The 22,304-nt window shown below is 43.6% G+C and overlaps 2 long non-coding RNA genes across 2 annotated transcripts in view; one reads left to right on the forward strand and one right to left on the reverse strand.

Moving 5' to 3' along the window:
- The window catches only part of LOC144382627 (uncharacterized), a 54,601-nt gene that overhangs the window by 30,469 nt on the left and 1,828 nt on the right, over positions 1–22,304 (reverse strand). The window lies entirely within an intron of this gene.
- LOC118538309 (uncharacterized) lies at positions 16,270–20,488 on the forward strand. Its single transcript, XR_004918553.2, has 3 exons — positions 16,270–16,388; positions 18,473–18,547; positions 19,865–20,488. It is a non-coding gene; the product is annotated as an uncharacterized LOC118538309 (long non-coding RNA).

Genomic DNA, 22,304 nt, shown 5'->3' on the forward strand with positions numbered 1-22,304 from the left:
GATTCAGAAGGATAATAAGTTCCTCAGGTATGGGACAAAAACCGTTTCTGATGCAAAACTAATGGAACAGTTCTGGTAGCCAGACAGCCCGTAACCACCAACCTCAAGACCAGCAATCACTCCAGCTGCTGTTGCCTGGGGCTTCCTCGGGCTCTGCATTTAGGGAGCTGCCACCCCTAATGTACTGACCGTCCTCTGACCTCACCCTCAGGCTGCCTGGACCACTTCCTTTGCTAAAAATACCCCAGAACCGTCCTCACTGCAGAAAAAGCAGCACAGCTGTGGCCAGTGTTGATGTTGCTGAAGAAGCCAGCAAATCTGGTCACCCAAGATTCCGGTCCAGCCACGCAAGGAACGGGGAGGTCCTTCTGCCCCTGGAAAGCCTTTCTGGGCGTCTAGTCCTAAGGGACATGGGAATCTGCCACGGGCCCTTTGTGGGGGGCCATCCAACCTCTTGGTAGCAACAAATCTCAAAAAAGGAGAAACAAAATGTAAATACATCTAGGGTTCATCCCGCTGACTCTCAGCCTGCTTCTCTCCACCAACTCCCTCCTGCCACGTGCAAATGAAAACCAGAAGCATGGGCTTTCTTAAAGAAAGAGCGAGAGCTCCAGTCTTACCCATCACCTATCATCTTAACACTACCCTAATTCTTCCCGAAATGAAGCATGACAGTTGAATCTGCCAGCAACTTTACCCTCCCCTGAACTTTGGCAGCATGGAAAGAGCACCACTTTCCCACTGATCTGAGGGTCACGATTTGAATAATTACTCTAGATAATCACCACAAATAAACTTTCTCTCTATAATAGTAGCTATTTCCCCTTCTGGCTTTAATGTGATTCACCTTCTTCCAAATAAACATCATTTCCCAATGCCTGGAAAGTTCCAATCTTGTTCCAAATTTACATATTACTTTTCCATTATTTCAGGGCAGCAATAATAATAATGCTAACAGTTACAACATCTTCCTTCTCCTGGAAGAATCCTGGCCACTTCTTGCACTTTTCTGGTCTGGAATTCTCTTATGGGCTTATTTTTTCTTTCTCCTCCTCCTCCTTAGTGGAAAATGTTACTTCTAGCTGCTGGATTTAATTTAATTTAATTTAATTACAGCATTTTCCACACATGCCCACAGGCTCTTGGTAATAGTTGCATTTTTAATAAATCTAATATATAATAATGACTTTGTTTTTAATTTTCCACTGAGAGTTGGATCCTAGGTTGAATACAGAGCTCCAGACAGGGGCGTCTGGTTCACTCCATGTGATTGGGTTTCAGGGAACCAAGGGGCTCCTAATTGGAAAATGGCTGGGCCTTCACCCTCTATCCCCACACACCTGTGTTTAATGTCCTCCGCAAATATCCCATAGGATGTGAAATGACCAGTCGTTTCAGTCAAAATGATCAAATAGGTTGTGCAGGCATCCCTCAGGCTGGACGATGAAAGGCAAAGAGAGGTGTGTAAGACAGTCCCTGGCCAAGACCATTACGCACAATGATTTTGTGAGCAGCACTCCTCGACGGAAGCCTTTACCGAGGGACCTGCTGCTCTCCACCTGTGGCCACCGGGCCAGTTCAGAGATGTCATAAGCCAACCAAAAGATGACTCCTATGACCATAGATCTCTCCTTTACAAAGACCACTCTAACCATTGTCAATGCTCATTGACTGGCTGCTTTATGACTGTTGGTCCATGCTCAGTTAATTCAACTATATGGTAAATTAACAAAGCTTAGGGTTTTTCTTTCCTTGTCCTCCTCCCCTATCCCAAGTGCTCAGCAGAGAGCGCAACACCCCAATATGTTCTCAATAATTTGGGGGTCACCTTTACTGGGTGCTTACTTACCATGCCTCAGACACCATTCTAAGCATGTTACCCATACTACTTCGTACAAGCTTCTCATGCTATTGTCCCCATTCTGTAGATGAGGAAATGGAGACCTCCAGAGTCTAGACAGCTTGCTCAAGGTCACCCTGCTAGTCAGTGGCAGAACCTTCCAGCTGCAGCGTCTAAGCTGGTCACCACCAGGCTGCGCTTACCACCTGAAGCCCAGTACAGCAAAATCTGTAGCAAAACATTCGGAAAGTCCTCCACTTGCTTAATAAATCGGGCACCCGGGGCGCCTGGGTGGCTCAGTCGTTTAGCGTCTGCCTTCGGCTCAGGTCATGATCCCAGGGTCCTGGGATCGAGCCCTGCATCGGGCTCCCTGCTCGGCGGGAAGCCTGCTTCTCCCTCTCCCACTCCCCCTGCTTGTGTTCCCTCTCTCGCTGTGTCTCTCTCTGTCAAATAAATAAATCTTTAAAAATAAATAAATAAATAAATAAAATAAATCGGGCACCCTCTCGAGGTCAAGCATCACAGACCAATGCTCTCCTAGCCAGCAACTGAGACCTGCCCACAGAAAACGTCGCTGTGGATTCCAAGCAGCTCTGAGGAAACTGGACAAACAGGACACGCCAGAGCTTCAAAATGAAACAGCAAAACCTGCTACAGTCCTTCTCACGTGTCCATTGCAGGGGGCAGTTTTCAAAAAGATGGTGTGGGGGGGACGTTCCACCCTGCGCCCCAGCAGCCTTCCACGTATCCCCTAGACCGTGCAGGCAAAGGCTTGAAGCACAGATCACCCGAGTCATCTCAAAATGTCTCCTGCCTCTCCCAGAACGCAAGCGCATGGGAGGCCCTTGGGGAGCTGCTCCGAGGCCATTGCTCGCTCACCTCCCTGCCTCCCCTGGGAGGCCGTCACGACACGGCTCAGCATCGCCTCCCAGGTTCCGATGAGGTATGGAGTCCTTGGCATGCCTCCCCCACAGCAGAAATGCAAAATATAGATCTCCGCAGCTGCCATTTAGGATGGGCTCCTCGGCAATGGGGAATCCATGAGTCGTGGTGCGGAGATCCAGCCCCTTCGTGTTGCCCCCTCCGGTGTGAGGGATAAGGACCCCAGGCAGCTGAACACCTGTTGCCCCTTTTGTTGTATATGTACCTAATAAATGGTCTGAGTCTGAAGGTGGCTTGTTTCATCTCCACCAGGCTAATCAGTCCCGCCTCGGCCTTACATTGTGTCTCGTGTGTGTGTGTGACAAACTGTCCCATCAAACTGCTCACCTATTCAGACAATGTAATGAAAATGAACCAGAGAGGATAGGTTTAAATAAGAAAACTCTCATTTCAATGGACAGTGTAAACTGATACCCCCCAGATTAATACACATATATATCAAACACACACACATTTCTATAAAAAACATCCCTGAGAGAAATAAAAAAGTTGCTAATCTAGGAAATTTGCCTCTATTTGCCTTTTGTTGAGCAAGCTAGTGGTGATTTGGGGGGGGGGGGAATGCAAATGCATTCAGTTTAACAAAATTAATATTTATTTTCTATAAACAAGCTCAGTAGAATTCTCAGTGGGCACATATTTCCACATCAGACCTCAAAATTAATTATCAATTCTGAACTTCAGAATCTGTGTGAATCCAAATGCTAAGATGTGTCTGAGGATGGATCCCATTTACTCATCAGGTCTCATATGGGCCATAAAAATAAAAAGAAGGCAGGGAACTCCCTGTTATATGGCAGGATTTGAGAATGAACTGTTCTGGCTAATAAATACAAAGATTGCCAATTTTCAAATAGTTATGTTCAAAGAATTATGTGGAAAAAGGATTAACATTAAAAGTACCATGAACTTATTTTAAACCACTTTTGATGATTCAAGAGACACAAGACAAAGGAAATGAATAATTATTAAGTGATCCAATTACCAAAGAATACAGGAAAAACAACAACAACAACAACAAAAAAAAAGTAGAGACAATCCCTGTCCTAAGGACCCAGACACTCTGTTGGAGACAAGATGTTCCTTAATCGCACTAGAAAACAAGGCAACAGCATTAAGAGCCTCAGACTGCCCTCTGGGAAAACCCATTCTCCTATGTCAGCTTGGCAAGGGGCAGTGGAAGATCACCCACTGAAGGAATGACAGCCACATTTTTACTTTTTAACTTTTTTCAAGTGCCGTCCCAGTTCACTAAATGGATCAGCTGTTATAAATCCCAGGTATAATTGGCTTCATGGACAGCGTATACAAAGGAAAGCTAAATCACTCCCTTCTGCAAAATATAAATGTGTCCGACACACCTAATCTCACTGGTACACTCACACACAAAAAGTTACTACAAAGTCATCAACCTTTCCAGTTGGACTCCTTAACTCTGTTTTATTAAGAATGATGTCATGCACTACTCCTTAGTTTCTTAAAAAAAAAAAAAAATTCTACACTTCTTTCCCCATAGAAGCATCTAACCATAAAGATCATCTTCAGACTGCAGCCATTTGAAACTCATCCAGGAGGTTTCAAATACATGAGGGGGACAGCCAGAGAGGGGAGGAGGGACACAGAGGCTAATGACAGTAGTTCTCGTTAGGAAGCCTTTCGGTCTGAAGGCACTCTGGCCAACTCTTTTTTTTTTTTTTTTAAGATTTTATTTATCTATTTGACAGAGAGAGAGATAGCTAGAGCAGGAACACAAGCAGGGGGAGTGGGAGAGGGAGAAGCAGGCTTCCTGCTGAGCAGGGAGCCCGATGTGGGACTCAATCACAGGACCCTGGCATCATGACCTGAGCCGAAGGCAGACGCTTAACGACTGAGCCACCCAGGCGCCCACTCTGGCCAACTCTTAACAAACATCTCAGGTTATCTCATTTCACAACCAGTTCAAGGCATAGAGTTCATGTCCGTGTAAGGATTGGGAAGCTAGGCTGGACGGTGGAGTAACTGACCAAGAACACAATGGAACGTTCACGCGGTGGCCGATGTCTCTTGGCCTGACCCCAGCCGCTGTGCACTGGTACCCAGAGCCCAGTGAGCAGTTTGGGGACTGCCAGGGTCTTCAGGCAGGCGGTCACCACCTCTGAGCTCAGAACTCTCACGGCGGGACAAGGAGGCCTGAGGTGGGGAGAAACCAGCAACAGGGAGACCTGTAAGAGGCAGGCGGCTACAAAGGACCAGCCTGTTTCTCCCTCCCACTCAAGCATGAACACTTTAAGGACAGGTGTCCTGTCTACTTATTTATCGTCCCCCAAGTCCCTGGGATGCTGCTCAGGGCACAGGAGGCTTGAAAAAAACTTTGTCAAACTGACCTTCATCATTCTTTCTGCTCATAGGACAGGTTTATTGAAGGAGTTGGAACACGATGGGATGTAACCAAAGCACGGGTTTATCCGCTTCCCTATTGCCTCCAGAAACCGGCCCTATAACCAAGTCCTTTCTCTGCCCCCAGATGACACCTTGGGGAGATCCCACAGCTTTCCCAAGCACTCTTAGAAAATATAACGTGTAACTGATAAGCACCCAACCCCTGTCCAGATTAAAATTACATCCAAATTCCTATCCAGTGGGAAACTTGTCCCCCTCCTCATGGCCCCCCAGCTCAGGCGTAATCACTGAGGCCATCGGGGAGGAGGAGGTGCTTTCCAGTGTTGATCTACCTCCTCCCCAATCAGGTACCTGCTGTTCCTCTAGTATCGGGCCCAGGAAGAAGCGAGAAGGGTACAAAACAGTCACATTTGACGAGCACAGTTATATATTTGGCATCCAGCATGCTCTTTTTCATAGATTTTTGTGTGTTCTTTATTTTTTTTTAAGATTTTATTTATTAATTGTGAGAGAGAGAGAAATCGCAAGCAAATACACAGGCAAGGGGAGGGGCAGAGGGAGAGGGGGAGAGAATCCTGAGCACACTCCACCCTGAGCACGGAGCCTGACGCGGGGCTTGATCTCACGACCTTGAGATCATGACCTGAGCGGAAACCAAGAGTCAGATGCTTAACCGACTGAGCCACCCAGATGCCCCTTTATGGGTTCTTTAAAGGCCTCTCCTTAATAAGGGCCATGCTTCTCCTCCTGCTGTCCCCCTAGGACACTTCCACGGGTATGGGGTTGCTAGCACTCAACCCCTCTGTGCAGTTCCCATGCCTCTGCAGGAGGCTCTCCTGGGAGGGATACCTATAGAAAAAGTCCCTTGCATTGACTCCACACTGAGCCCCAGAAAACCTGCCCATTTTCCCAGTGTTTATGCAAACAGGAGCTATTCCCAGCACATCTCTGTCTCCCACCAAGCAGGCGCAGATCCAGCCTCAGCCTGCTGACTTCTGACTTCCCCAGGAGGGGCATTAACCTTGCCTTTCATTTTCTGTTGTCTGATGCTTGGACATCTGAGCACTTCCTGACCCTTGAGAGACTGCGCCTCCTAGGGCTAGCCAGTTCCTAGAGATCATAAACAATTTACCTGGGAGGGCACCTGTCACATGCAAACCAACCCATCTAGAGCCGACATCCCCACACACCTCCTCTATCGGGCCCTTTTCCTCCAGACTACTGCCCTAATCACTCCAGGACCAGGTACCAATCAAGTAGGGACAGCCCCCATGCTCGGAGCCCACTAAAATTATTCATACAGGCTAATTCCAAATCTGCTTACTCTGCGTCACCATTCCTTCCTGCAGAAACCATAATAAAGCCTCGTACCCGTAGTTTGTCCCTCTGCCCATTGACTGTCTTGGTGCTTGGCTATGTGCACCCACCCCCATCGTGTGGCATGCCCCGTCCCTCTTGGGAACTGCGAGTAACAACCTATCCTTTTAATGACAGGAGTCATTAAATACCATCTGTCGCAGGGTTGTCAGGGAGATGCTGGGGGGTTCCAAGGCACTCAGTTGGCAATCAGAGCGTCATGCTTTGAGGGTTGGGGTACTCGGACTGAGAGATCAGAATGCCATTCCAGAGGAAGAGCTACAAACATGCCTTAACTCGAGCCCATTTCTACCCCTTCTGATGAATTACTTGAGAGTTCTTGGTTTTCTCTTCTTGTCCTTCTTCCCTCCCCTCTATCCTTCCATGGGTGTCAGGAGTCTCCTGATCTACTGGCCTTACTATACCTCACATTTTCTATTAGTACCCTATATTTTACACAGGAGGGCATCAAACACCAGACCTTGCATTTCCCAAGCTCCTGGGAACATTTACTCGACCCTCTGAGGCTGTGTGCTCCGCTGACGTTGTAGGGACTCACGTTCCACCCATGCCTCTGGAGAGGAGTAGGGATAGGCAACAACCCTCATCAGAGGAATCCATGCCCTCAGTCTCTCTCTGAACAACCTCCAACATCTTTCATAACCTTGAGGTAAGTGATGAGTGAAAGGGAACAGAACCGTGTTGACAGTCCTTCACACGTTCCATGTGGGTGGTATGCCACCTATGAAACCGTTATCAGCTCTGGGCATCAGCTAAACAAGACACAGAAAGAGTCCCATTTTAATATCCCCTCACATAGTCCTGCTGGATCCATGGGTCTCTCCATGGAGACTTGGGAGAGTCACGAAGTTGTCAAAGTTGTGTCTAGAAGGAGCTTCAGTCAACAGCTACAAACTCACTCTCATTTCACACATGAAGACACTGAAGCCTTCAATAAGTGAAGCTTTTTGTTCCAAAGCCTCATAGTGAACTAGAGAGAAGAAAGCAAAAAGAACAAAACAGATAGGGATGCCTGGGTGGTAGAGTCGGTTGAGCGTCCAACTCTTGATTTCGGCTCAGGTCATGATCTCAGGGTCGGGACATCGAGCCCCACATCGGGCTCCGCGCTCAGCACAGAGCCTGCTTAAGACTCTCTCTTTCTCCCTCCCTCTCATAAATAACCAGATATTTTTTTAAAAAGCGGGGGGGGGGGGGGGAGAGAAAGATAAATAAAACCAAAGCAAAACAAAATAATCCAATGGCAGCAATAATAAAAAAATCTCACCTAAAAGGTGGCCAGTTGCCAATGTATCAAGGTAGACGTCAGCTTCACTGAGGAGGGACCAAGTTTCTGTGTTCCAACACACCCCCATGCACATGTCACTGTGACCCTGTGTTGTCCCTATGCCTTGCTCCTTGTCTCACCCCCAGACCCTGAGCCCCTTGAGGACAAGATCTGACTTGGCTTCAAAAATCCATCAAAAATTGCTTCCACAGTCAAGAGCTTGGAATAAAAAATATGAATAAGGTGTGGTTCCTGCCCTCAAAGAGCTTACAATCTAATTTTAGCAGATGGAGGATGGGGGGGGTTGAAAATAAACAGATAATTTCATACAGCAAAGGTAATCACTGCAGGTGGTCCAAGATCATATAAAAGAATAACAGGATAGCCAAACAGGCAGGGTAGGTCTTCCTGCAGAATGACAGCTTTGTCTTGAAGGATGAAGGGGAATTCACATGTCACACTTGGAAGGAAGGAATGACAGAAGGGTGCTTGCTTCAGGAAGCAGGGCCTGAGCCTAAGGTCATGCTATGTGCCCAGAAGCACCAATCATCTGGTCTCCTGGAGAGTCTAGTTCAAGGCCAGGAGCAATGGGAACCAGGCTAAGAGGCAGCCTGGGTAGAGGAAGGGAGTGGTGGGCCACGTGAAAGAGCTTCAATTTACTTAAACTGAAGTTCATGGAGAGTCACTGAAAGGTCAGGATGGGATGGGGAGATTTGTAGGTGCTCAGAGAGAGAGCGGCAGGAATAGGGATTTGAAGAGAGTGCTACAAATTGGAACACGCCTGTTCAAGTGTAGAGTCCAGGCAAGCTATGCTTTTCCAAATGTATCAAGTCAAATTCCCATTCTCTGTCCCACTTCATTTAGCTCCATGGATTCTAGAACCTGCAAAACCGACTTGATCTGTCAGGCTTAAATTAAGGCAATTTCTGACGAATCAGGCCAATTGGTTACCCTAGCAACGTTGCTTATGTTGAGAGTATTGCAACCAAGTGTTGTTCGTGAGCCTCCTGAAGGCTCCAAAACATAACCAGGAAGGAGAACTCTTTACTGAATGGAGATCTTGGCGAATCTTTTCTGTGCTGTTCTCTATGTGGTGAAAAATAAAAGGTTTTTAATCACTTGCTAACTATAGTGTCTCCTCCTCTAAAACATTATGAAGGTTTAATCCAGGAAGTTCAAGCTGGCCTACATTGATTTCATTACATTCCATAGGAATGGATTTAGGGAATAATTGTACTCAGTGGTAGAAATGAAAAAAGTGTGCAGGCCCGAAAATTCAAACCCCATCGGCCAAAAGGCAATTGGCTTACAGTATGCAAATGTCTTAGCAGGCATCCCCATGGAAATCATTTTCCCTTCTCCACTCTGAATTAGTCCTTTGGAGCTTTAAAACTTAAAATCAGAAGTTTCCTTTCACCAAGGGTCAGCCCTGGAAAATTGCTCCCTACCCCACCAAACATAGTTCCTTTTGGGATTCCCAAGCTGAAGTTGATTTCCTGAATTTACCAAATGCTTATTCTCATTACTGTTTTACGTCCTCTAATTGAGGAAATTCTCTCTTTCCAAAGGTGTAACTATTTCCAACAAGATCCCCCTGTTTCTATGCAAGAAGCATGCCAGGAGAATTACCGCTATCCATTTCAATACTTTCTTCTTTCTGCCAGCCAAAAGAAGGAACTTCACCAACAGCATCCCCTCCCTCGATCAAGATTTATCTATTTCCACATCGTCACAGGAACCAACAGAGAATAACCTGCTGATTCCCTTGGAGCAAGAGGCTTGCAAGCCAAAGTTTTAAATTACAGCTATTTATTCCTTCTTCCATCTATTATAAGTCATCTCTGCAATAATCCCTATCTCCTCACCCACCCAAGTAAAAAAATTCACTTAGGGCCGAGGGTTGGGGGTGGAGGGGTGGGCAGGGTGGGGTAAGCCATTGTAAAGGAATGCCAAATAACCAAAGCAGTGTATCTAAAGGGAGGAGATGCTTCTGGACTGGTGTCATAACTACAGCTATTATTATCTTATTAGATCCTTATAGAAAACACCATGCTTAAACAAAAGAAAAGCTCAGCGTTAAGATGACTTCCCCGCGGTTACATAGCAAAAAGTAGCAAATTACGGAGCTGCGGGCTTGCAGTCTTGAAGCTGCCTGACTCTGCACCCACTGTTCTTTCCAGTGTGTCTGCCATACTAGAGAGGAAGTGAACGTCTCCCGTACTAAGATCTGATGGGACCCATGGCTGCATTACAACAATGTATGGCTTTCAAGAGTTAACAAATGGTGGCATAGATACAGAGAAAAGGGCACCCTTGTGCACTGTTGTTGGATTGTATATTTCCACTATGGAGGATCCTGAAAAAATTAAAAATAGAACTACCATATGATCCAGCCATTCCACTTCTGGAAATATATCCAAAGGAAATTAAAACACTAACTCGAAAAGCTATCTGCATCCCCATGTTCATAGTGGCATTATTTACAGTAGTTAAGACATGGAAACAATCTAAGTATCCATTGATAGATGAATGGATAAGGAAGTGGTGGTGTATATAGGAGGGGATATTTTTCAGCTACAAAAAATGAGGAAACCCTACCATTTGCAACAACATGGATGGACCTTGAAGGCATTCTGCTAAGTGAAATCAGACAGACAGAGAAAGACAAATACTCTATGATCTCGCTTCTATGTGGAATCTAAAAAAAATAAGACAAAACTCATAGAAAAAGAAATCAGCCTTGTGGTTACTGGGGAGGGGGTGTATGGGGGGAGGATAATTGGAGGAAGGTGATCAAAAGGTATCAACTTTCAGTTATAAGATAAATCAGCACTAGGGATGGAATGTACAACATGATGACCACAGCTAGGGGGACACCAATGTATGGTACATGGGAAGTTGTTAAGAGAGTAAATCCTAAGAGTTCTCATCACGAGGAGAATAAATTCTTTTAATTTTCTTCTTCCTTTCTTTGTATTGTACCTATAGGAGATGATGGATGTCAACTAAATCTGTTGCAATAATCATTTCACAATATATGTAAGTCAAACCATCACGCTGTATGCCTTAAACTTATATAGTGATGTATGTCGATCATTTCTCAATAAAACTGAAAAAAAGATACAGTCCTTAATAATCAGTGCTATTAAAATTATATAAACCCAGATTTATAAAAACCATCCCAGCCACTGTACCTTAGGATACTACTTTATTACTTGCTAAATAAATCCTTCCTAAACTGAAAGACAACCCTTCTATAGCACTATTTCTCTATTCAAATAATTTCACTGACATCCCATTTCCAAATGATAAAGTGAAATGTAAATTCCTTGGTGGGTATGAAAGCCTTTTGTTTTGAAACAGGGACTTTGGGGCATTGAATCCCTATGGGTTCTTCTGGTTCACTAAGCTGGAGCAGATTGTGGTGGACCAGAGGGCAGATCTAAGCAATCTGCTCTATCATAGTTGAAGCTGAATGATAAATACCTTCTGGGTACTTCTGGTATGTTGGAAATTTTACCATAATAAAAAGTGGTTTTTTTTATTACACTCTTAGAGTACAGTGTTTCCCAAACTTCAGGTTCTGTGGAACACCTTCACAGTTTTGGCCATCTCCTAGTTGTACTATTATAAATATCATATATAATACTTTTCTTTATATTGACTTTAAACGGATCCATGTTTTTAACAAAACTTGTGCTAATAATAATATTCATGAAATCCTAGGTTTACTAATATCATTTTCTAATATACATTAAAACCGATATATAACTATCAAAATAAAAATATTTCTACAAATGCCATCAACAGCATTCATACCAACAATGGCATACAAATCCTACTTTGGGAAATACCAGTAAGAGAAAAGTATTGAGCCTTGGCCGTTCCTTATCAAGAACATCAAGTAGTTGCGGCATCTGGCTGGCTCGGTTGGTAGAGCATGTCACTCTTGATCTCGGGGTTGTGAGTTTAAGCCCCACGTTGGGTGTAGAGATTACTTAAAAATAAAATCTTTAAAAAAAAAAAAAAGACATCAGTAGTTCTATTACACTGAAACAAAAGGGGTGTGGAGGAGAAGAGTAAGTACTACCTTTGTAAAGACTGAATGTGGCCATGCTGAGAAGTTCTTGAATGCCACTCCACTCTGGCAATTTCTCAGTTATCCCATGTCTTTCTGACCTCAACAGTTTTGAGGAGTACTGGTCAGGTAATTTGTAGAATATACCTCAATATGGGATCCTTGGATGTTTTAATCCTAGTTAGACATGGGTTATGGGGTTTGGGGAATCCACAGAGATGAAGTCCTTTTGTCATTACACAGGGGGTATATCACGGCAATATGACATCATCAGGGATGTTCACCTTGATCATTTTGGTTAAGATTTCTTTAAGGTAAAGTTACTATTTTTCCTTTTCTATATTCTATGCACTGAAAATGAGTCACTAAGTCCAGCCCACACTTGATTACTTGATTGGGGGTGGTAGAATAGCTACATACATTATTTGGAATTCTACTGTAAGGAAGATTTCTCTCCTCCATTTATTTACTTATTTGTCCAATTATTTCTAGCAGTATGGACTCATGCATATTTATTTCATATATTGGGTTACAATTCAATACTATATGTATTTTTTATAATTATTCAAGTTGTTCCAGCTTTGGCCTTCAGGAGCTCTTTCCAGTTGGTGTTTGTGTCCCTTTGACAAGCCTCTATCCTTTTGCTTTCTGAGCACTTCTCTATTTCCTGCCACTACAAAATTCTCCGGGTAAATTTTATATTTTCCCTGTGCTATCCCCAGAATCAGCCATTTCTCCAAGGAAACCTTGTTCATTTTATTGGAGAACAGCATTTAGAAAACAAGATCTGGGTGCTCTGTGTGCTCATGTTCCTGGAGTGTCACTCCTTCTAGACCAAAGGCTTTCCTTTAAAACATAAATAAGAGAAAGGGACAGGGACAGGAGAAGCGACAAACAGTCACCAGGTTTTTGTTGTGCTGATCCCAGAAATGGGCAGAGCCGTGATTTACATTCTGACTCCTCTTGGAAAACAAAATAAATCCCACGGATTAGTTAGTTGGGAGGGACAGTGAAGGTAGATGACCCAGAGGATTTCAGAATTTGAGAGAAATAGAAGATGGAGCAGTGGGACAAGCCATGGAAGATAATTCATCCCAGTTTGCTGAGTACAGGCCTGCTATATGCCTATTACTCCAGTGTCATTATTCATAGCACCCCTTTCACTTTCAAAAGGGTCGCATTTGGATAACAACTAATCTGGTCACCCTAGAAACTGCCTTGAGGATAAGGTTGTGGTGAATAAACCACTGATGAAACACTGAGGGTGTTTTGCTATGTGAAACAATGTAACCGTTCCTTTTGTACCTCTTCTAGAAATTTTCATAAAGATTTAAGCCATTTTTCCATATTCCTTGGATTTCAAACACATTTCTGTTAAAATTTTCGGCATCCAACTGGCCTCCCTGGGCAATGGCCTCCAAAGAGGACAAAAGTGTCCATCTGAAAAGCCCATTGTTTTCTAAGTCAATGAACCCAATAGCTTTGCTAGGTTTATTATCTCTGAGCAGCTTCCATCTAAGGCCCCTTTAGTGCCCTAAGGGCAAATCCCCAAAGGGAAAAAATGTACCTTCTAATAATCTTCTCTTACCCTCAAAATCCTCCTTCTCTGAGCCTGCCTTATGGATTTCGTGTTCACCTTCTGGCCATGCCTTCCTCCACAGTGTGTCCTTGCCATCCCTCAAGGCGCCATCTTGAAGGACACAGAGTGGGGTGTGAGCTGAACTCCATCCTCTACGATTCAGATTTTGAAATTTGGAACTCATGTTTATACAGCAAAAAATGTTTTCCCCTTACATGAGAAAGGCAGAGAAAATCATACAGTGTAATTTGAAAACTCCAGTTGTCCACCCAACAAGGAAAACTTCCAGTATTTCCTGGCAACCGCGGAATGCAGGGAAAATGCAAAGTGCTAAATTTGGAGTCTAGATGAACATTCACTTTTAAATAGGTTTTATAAAGCAATACTAGCTCCAGGAATTGTGGTCCTAGAAAATTTAATCAACTGCAAAAGAGCCATAATAGTTTGTGCAAGTTTGAGAATTAAATGGTTTGAAATATTTGGACTAGAAGGGTCTCCTGGTTTCTTTCAAACTAAGTTGCTCCAGCAAGGGTTACCTAAGTGCAAGCAAGCCCAGGTGACATTTTTATATTTCCAGGAAGCTCTTGTGCCAAGATTCAGCCCACAGAGAATGATCAGGTCTTCATTAAAACCCCCAGAAGTAGGAATTGAGACCAGGAAATAAGACATGCTGACTACACCAATGTGTTGAGCACCAGGACTCAAATCATAAGAGCTGCTCAGGAAACAGATCTCAGTCCTGGCAGAGGGTGTGTTATAAAACCCGTAGCTCCCACCACGGCTTCCCTACTTCCTGCAGTAAGGAGAGAGGGTCTACCCAGAGGTCAGAAGGCAGGTGTGAAACAGCCTTGCTGGAGAGGCTCCCTCAGCCTGGCGTCCTGAGGGACTGAGAATGTGGGCCAGAGCCAACCCCGAGAACACGCAGGGAGTCGGCCTGAGGTTTCCAAGTGGTGCCTCCTCCCCTCCCCACCTCTTTCCTCAGCCTCATGGTCAGGCTCCGCCCTGGGCTGGTCTTGCTCATGGTGGGTATCAGAATTACCTGCAAAGCCTTTCAGACTTCCCATGCCTGCTTTCACAACACAGAGCAGTAATTCCAACAAGAGTTTCATCAGCCCTCTTCATCACTGAGGCTGTCGTTGTTGGGGTTTGGGCAAAGTGAGAGAGGAGCTAGGGTGCCCTTGCTAGGTTGTAGGTCTGGAGGCTTGCACTCCTGTTCTGATATGGCTCGACTTACCACGTGATTTGAGACACATTGCTTGGCCTCGTTGGGATCCAGTTTTCTCAAGTGCAAAATGAGAGTTTGGAGTAAGTAAGTATAGTATAACGGGACGTACACCCGGACCAGGAGTGACAAGTCCTGATTTTAAAGCCAAAGCCCATAATTTAACCTCCCTGTGCCTCAGTCTCCTTGTCTTTGAAATGGAGGTGAAGGATGACTGACTTTACTTGAAAGCTATCTTGAGGGTCAAATAAGATCATGTGAGAGGTCTTGAAGAACTAGGAAGTGATGCATAAACATACAGCTGGATTCCATTGTCACTACTATTCTCATCTAAGCTCTCCACATTCTAGAATCATGATTTCAAAGATTTTCAAAATGAAACAAGAGTTACTATCCATGACATCTCCATGGCTTGTCCATGGTCTTATATCTATTCTTCTTTGAAATCGAATCTTAGAATAAATGAATAAACCAAAAGCTAGCACCAATAGCCACATTTGCTTAAAAAAAAAAAAAAATGCTGATGTCTCCCAGGTGTGGTCAGGGTGCAGGACAACCTCTTAAATCCCAACTGTCCACCAGTGGCTGGGTGTTTCCAAGCAACTTTCCTCCTGTTAAACCCCATAGAATGCAGAGTGCACACAGAAAATACTTACACACTCAACAAGTGTGAGAAGTGGAATTTGGATTTGGAAATATTCTGCATGTCTTGTTCTTAAAAGCACTGAAACAGGTGAAATATGTTCCATCCTTATAGAGCTAGACGTCCCAAGTTGGTGTTCCTGGTTTTAAATGTTGGGGGATGGGAGATAGTTCATGTGGTCATGGTGTCCCAGGTGTGGGCATTTGTCAAAACCTATCAAATTATGCATTTTAAATATATGCCAATGACATCTCATTAAAGGTATTTTTGAAAGAGGACGGATTGGTGTTCAACACAGACAAAACATCTTAAGAGATGCATTCCAACTGTTAACAGTGGCTGTGGGAATAGAGGGTTTTGTTGGGCACGAGAGGAGCGAAAAAGAAAAGAGCTTTGCTTTTTACTTTCATACACTTCTGTATTGATTGATTCTGTGATCATGATCATGCATTTCAAATTCTATAAATTAATTTCAAACTTTGTCATTTAGAATTGAGAACTTTTGGGACGCCTGGGTGGCTCAGTCGGTTAAGCATCCACCTTCAGCTCAGGTCATGATCCCAGGGTCCTGGGATGGAGCCCGGCATTGGCTCCTTGCTCAGCGGGGAGCCTGCTTCTCCCTCTGCCTGCCACTCCCCCTGCTTGTGCTCTTTCTCTCTCTGACAAATAAATAAATAAAATATTTAAAAATAAATAAATAAATAAAATTGAGAACTTTTTTCCAAACTGCTTATTTTAACCTAGTACTTTCCAACTGTATAGATTTCCGAAAAGGAAAGAGACATAGAGAAAGCCATTTTGCTAAAGGGTAGAGAGGAAGGAGACATTGTACCAGACATTGTACCACAAGGTGCTACATGGGGAGGGGCAGGTCCGGGGCGGGGGGTAGGGGAACGGCTCCAGAAGGAGGCTATGAACAGCCAGGAATAGCCAGGGAACTGCTTCAGAGGAAGAATTCTACATAGATTCTACCACTAACTGCCAACTCGATTCCCAGGCGGGCCTGGGGTAGAGCCCAGGAATCGACATCACAGCTCTCAAACTGATTCTGTTGTGCGGCTCGGGTAAGGAACACTGCCTTACACGGTATCTAATGATATTTTAAGTTCCCCAAAATTTAGACTGGTTGATGCTCCGTTTCATTTAGAACAACAACTGCCCAGTAGATGGTGCTGCTGTCCCTGACACTGGACTAAGAAACCATCCAAGGTAAGTGATTGTACCTCTCCCATAAAATGAAGGCTTGGAGCCCATGGGGAGGCCAGGCTGTGGAGAGCCTTGATTGGCAATCAAAGGAGTTTGTGTTTATTGTCCATTCACTGTGAGGTCAGTCCGTGCGGTGAGCAAGAGAAAAGAATGATGAAAGGCGTTTATCGGAAAAGTTACTTTGATAGAAAACCAAAGGATGAGTGGTAGAGGACAGTGATTTTTCAAGGGTGAAAAAACAGATGGACCTTCAGCTTCTAGAGTCTACAGATGAGTCATAAAACTAACAATGATGATGATAAGGAATTATTATTATTGTATATTGTATATGAATTATTCCTATAATGCAGTATTACTTGTTTATTATTACTATAGCTACAAGCGCTCTGTGCCAGGACTCCTCAGCACTCTACATAATGGGAACTATTTAGTCCCCACAACAAAGCTACAAAGTAGGAATTCTCAATGTCCCAGCTTTACAGACGAATAAACTGAGGTTGAATAACTTGCCCAGAGTCTCCGGGCTGATAACAGGTGGTGGGGCGGAGACTCAACCGCCCAGGGGTCTGGGTCCCCAGCGAGCTCTGGTCACCTCCATTGCATGGCGTTATGTTTTCCAGCCTCAGCAGCAAATAACAACCTCGACGACAATAATAATAATACCACGGCACAGAGAGGGTAATCATGAAAGCAAAGATGGGAGAGGAAGGTCTCATAATGAGCCTGGCCTTCCTTTCATTGAATTGAACGGGATCCCAGGGCACACGGCTTTGGACATTGCAAAGAGTGCAAGTCACTTTTTCTTAAAGGCTAGACTCCCTAGTTGACCACAAGTTGGTAATGCACAGAGGTGCAGCGAATGACAGAAACTTGACAGCAAGAGGAAAGAGAGAGGAACCACTCGTGAACTGTCACGAAGCTGCCCAAATAACAAGATAGAAACAGGAATTCTGTGGAACTTCCCAACTCCCAAGAGCTGCTCCTTCAGTAACCATCAAACAACAAGCAAATTCGTGGTAAGCTCCTAAACGAAGATCTAAGAGATCACTAGACTTCCCAATCTATTTAACTTGAGGATTTTCCATGGAAAAATTACACACACACACACATCATCATCATCATTTTAGTGTGCATTTCATTCAAATCCTTGCTAACTATACAACCTTGAGCAAGATAATTAAAGTTTCTTTGCCTTAGTTTCCTTGTCTATAAAAGAGTATTGCCCACGTCGTAGGAAAGTTGACAAAAATAAATGAAGGAACACAGGCAAAGTGGTGAGAACCATGCCTGATACAGAATCAGTGCTCCATACATTTTAGCTCTTATGTTGATGTTACTTATTATCTCATTTGAGTCCTAACAACCTTACGAGGTGAGATGGGTACAGAGTATTATTTAAATCACTTACAACGAGATTTCACAAAGGTTATGAGGCTTTCCCAGTCACACAGCCAGCAAGACCCTGAGAGAGGAAGAAAAGCAATGGACGTTGGGTTAGATGGCAGTCAACGTTTGCAGTTGCTATCCCCGTCACTGAACAGTGCTGGCTTCAGTCACAGATTTTTCTGACTCGGATCCCAAATTGTTGTTCTTTCTTTCTTTCCTTTGTTTTTTGTTTTTTTGTTTTTTCCTGCAGTCAAGTTCCTATGGTGAATAGCAACATAGTTTAAATCTGGAGTCCTAGCCAGATCACATGACTCCCCCATTTATAAAGGACTTCAAATGCCCAGATTATCCAAGTCTTAATAAAGCGAACTAAACTTAATGCCTCCAATTAAAACGAAGGCTTAAAAATTTAGCTAACACTCACACCTTTGATCAACTTCATTTTTTACATTTTTTATTTAGAGGCAATGTGGTTTTTATTCTCTTTCAGAAGCAGACCCAAAATGTTCATACTAATAAATAATGCATTGTTGATTTCTAAATTATATTCTTTTAGGGTATTGATGGGATGGCAAGTGATTAATATTGAGAGATGAGGAGAATGTAGAAGATTGGAGCAATGGGAAAAAAGGTAAATAAATGGAAGTTGGGTTCAAGACATAATCACTCCTTTTCATAATTTTGAGAAGACACACTGGACGCTACATCACACTCCACTCAAGGACTCTCATTTTTATAACTCTGTACATGTTTGAAAGTTAGCTACTTTGGACTTCTGTGAGAATCAAAGGGGAATGCCTATTTATATGAATTTTGATGTTTTAACTTCAAATCAGTTGAAGAATAAAAAACATCCTAAAATAAGTCCTTTGCTAGGCTTCTTAAAAATAAATTCAATAGAGGGGCACCTGGGTGGCTCAGTTGGTTGAGCATCCAACTCTTGATTTCAGCTCAGGTCTTGATCTCAGGGTTGTGAGTTCAAGCCCTGTGTTTGGCTCCATGCAAAATAATAATAATAATAATAATAATAATAATAATAATAATAAATTAAATAAATAAATAAATGCCATAGCATGAAGCCAATACCGCACTGTATGTTAACTGATAGAATTTAAATAAAATCTTTAAAAAACAACAAAAAGCAAACAATAATATAAATGCAGTAGTAAAATATAAACAATATCATCTATGTTAGGCATTCCATGTAACAGCGATAAATATTACAGTTTACTAGATACTCAGGGAATACAATTTGACTTGGATCTTTGAGTTTCTTTGTCATGATACTTTAATATATATTTTTAAGTCAATGAAGAATTTTGTCCTTTAAGCAAAGTATAAATTGAACTTAGAATGAATCTTAAGCAATATATATATTTGTCTGTGGTGGCAATTTTTGTAGAAAAATAAATCTACATCCTCCATTTTCTCTCATTTTTAAATGCTAGATTATGAGTTTTCATCTATAGGCAAGAATCCAGATGCAGGATGGTGAATGCTCAGGGGATAGATGGGATCTGAGGACTGGGAGTATGGAGGGTTCAGAGAAATTCATCTTCTTTCCAGGATGGTGATGAAGGTGGAGGAAATCGAGGTAAACAGTTTAGAGTACATGATCTGGGAGGGTGGGTCCCAACTCCACCTTTAATGTGACAAAGACCTAACCATGTGCCGTCTGCCACTTGGGTACAATTTCCCCCATAAATCAGCAGTGCGTGCTCAACACTGACGTAAATGTCTCTAAATAGTAAAATATAGACTCACTTCTTTCCCTTTTGTCGAGGGAAGAAGGATGTGTTTGTTCATGTGTCTGTTTGGAATTTTCACAATTCAACCCCAAGAAATGAACTTAAACATCCTTCTGTAAGGAAAGCTAACAAAGTAGCCAATATTTGCATTCTCCCATTCAGCCAAAAATAAATGAGAATATTCTTCCCCTTGTTTCTAGTAACCTCAGAAGCCACCCCTGTGAGCAGAGGAGGCCTTCGATCCTACAGGCCCAGACATTCCCTCCTGCCTGCCCCCCAGGAGGCCTCCGGGCAATCCTGAGCAGCCCTCTGCTGACCTGTGTCTCAAGGGGAAGGAGTCGCAGAAACAGCGAGTTGTGTCAAGAAACAAAGGCTGGTATGTAGATCGTGTCCTTCCAATTGCCAACCAATACAAGAGAAAGCTTGGACGCTTAAAATGACCCTCTTCAAATAGGCTCAGCGACTGCACAGACTTTTGTGTATGAGGCTGTCTGTTTATAGGCTGCTCTTTGAAAATATTTGAGAGTCATCAAACAAAAGGAAAAGCACAAGAATTGTCCTATTTCTCTGTCCCTTCTACCTGAGGATCCCAGCTTACTCCTCCTTCCCCAGAGAATTGCTTTCAGGAAACACCGTTAAGCTGAGTAAACTGACCGCCAGACTCTCTCTCCTGGGGAACTCCAACCCAGAAGCTTCTATGGGGGGCTATTAGCACACTGGGGTCCCTCACCTAAGGTCGCCGACTTTGTCTGCTAGTACCCCCCAGTATTTGCTTTGGCAAACCTTGGTTGTGAGGGTAATTTAGCTACACATAATCACAGTGTAAGTTGTGTGTGTGTCTGTCTGTCTGTGTGTGTGGCAAGCAAAGCAGAATTCACTCTTCACAAAGATCACAGTAATATTCCAGAAGGCAGGACCTAGGACCCACGTACCCTTGTAACGCCCACATGTGCAGTAACATCTACAAGTCTACCACAGCCCGGAGGAAGCGTCGGGAGCCACTGTTGAGTGAGGAGGAAGAAGAAGAGCTCGAGATACGGGGAGGGCAGGTAACTCATGGACTTTGGCGTCAAACCAACCTAGAGCTGAACTCCAACTCCAGCTGTTCTTCGGGAAGGGTAATCTCCCTGAGCCTCACTTTGTACGTGTGTTAAATGGGGAGCAATGATGCCTAATTTTCAGAGACGTTGTGAGGCTTCAGTGGGCAAACCTGGAAAAGCATGTGACGTATTTCCTGACTAGCAAATCTGTGGAAAGTTTGGATTCCTTCACGGTGGAAAGCTTGTGGGAGGGACGGAGGGAGGCGTGAAAATATAAAGGTACATTTGCTTTAAAAATACATTTAAATTGAAAGTAGCACATTTAATTTTGATCAAAAATATTCAGTTTTGGCTACTTTCTACATCCAGTCCTAGAATTCAAAGAACTCCTCCAATCTGCAGTCTTGGCCATCTCGTGACACATTCCCTATCCTTCCTTCCAACAGTGGAGCCCACCACCTAGGAGACAAATCTTCTGGGGGCCACACCCCATACAGTGCCCCAAAGATTAAATTCAGTGTGTTCTGTGCACGTTGGCTCACTCGAAGTTGACCTTCCAGAGTTTTCCATCTACTGCAGCCGTGCTTACTGCTTTGGGTGCACCTGGAGCCCTGCTAGGCTGTGCCATCCGGGACTAGACCTCTTGCCTCAGCTACTCCCCAACCCGGGATGCTACAAAAGCCCTGCCCAGGGAACCAAACCCACCTCATGCACGCCCGTCTTGGGTTGAAGTGATATCAAAATTTCAAAAGTAACACTTCTCAACAGAAGTGTTGAGTTCTCTGTTGAGTCCTCAACAGAGTTCATTGAAATGTTGTCCCAATTCTTCATGGCTCAGGAAACAGAGATAAGTATGTTGGTTATTTTTCTGGTTAGTGGTCCCCTACTTAAACTTTATAGTCTAACAAGAACTACTTCTTTAGCAGTTCTCAGAATAATGGGATTCAAACCCAAGTCCACATGTCAATCAGGGAAGTGTAATCTCTATTAATCTGATTTACCATAACATGTATTTATCCAGAAAGTACTTTTTACCATTTACGAAATGGAATTGCAAATGTATCCCATTCTACAGTTTGAATTTGCAAAGGAGATGTCTAAAAACACAGGCTTGGGGGCTGGGTGGCTCAGTCCTTAAGCATCTGCCTTCGGCTCAGGTCATGATCCCAGGGTCCTGGGATCGAGCCCCGCATCGGGCTCCCTGCTCCGCGGGAAGCCTGCTTCTCCCTCTCCCACTCCCCCTGCTTGTGTTCCCTCTCTCGCTGTGTCTCTCTCTGTCAAATAAATAAATAAAATCTTTAAAATAAATAAATAAATAAATAAAAACACAGGCTCTGGTTTCAAACTGCCTGATTTTGAATTCTGGTTCGGCAAGCACTGTGTGACCTTGGGGAAATTTCTTAACCTCTCTGCTTTAATCTCCTAATTTAAATTTAGCACATGCCTCATGCATAATAAGTGTTCAATAAATATTAGCATCAGTATTATATTTCTATCAATATTGCTTTCCTTCTTATTCTCCTTCCCCTGGTTAATGGGAATAATGGTTTATTTACTTTTTTTAAGATTTTATTTATTTATTTGACAGAGAGAGAGAGAG

This window comes from Halichoerus grypus, chromosome 7 (assembly GCF_964656455.1).
Source record: "Halichoerus grypus chromosome 7, mHalGry1.hap1.1, whole genome shotgun sequence".
Lineage (NCBI taxonomy): Eukaryota > Metazoa > Chordata > Mammalia > Carnivora > Phocidae > Halichoerus > Halichoerus grypus.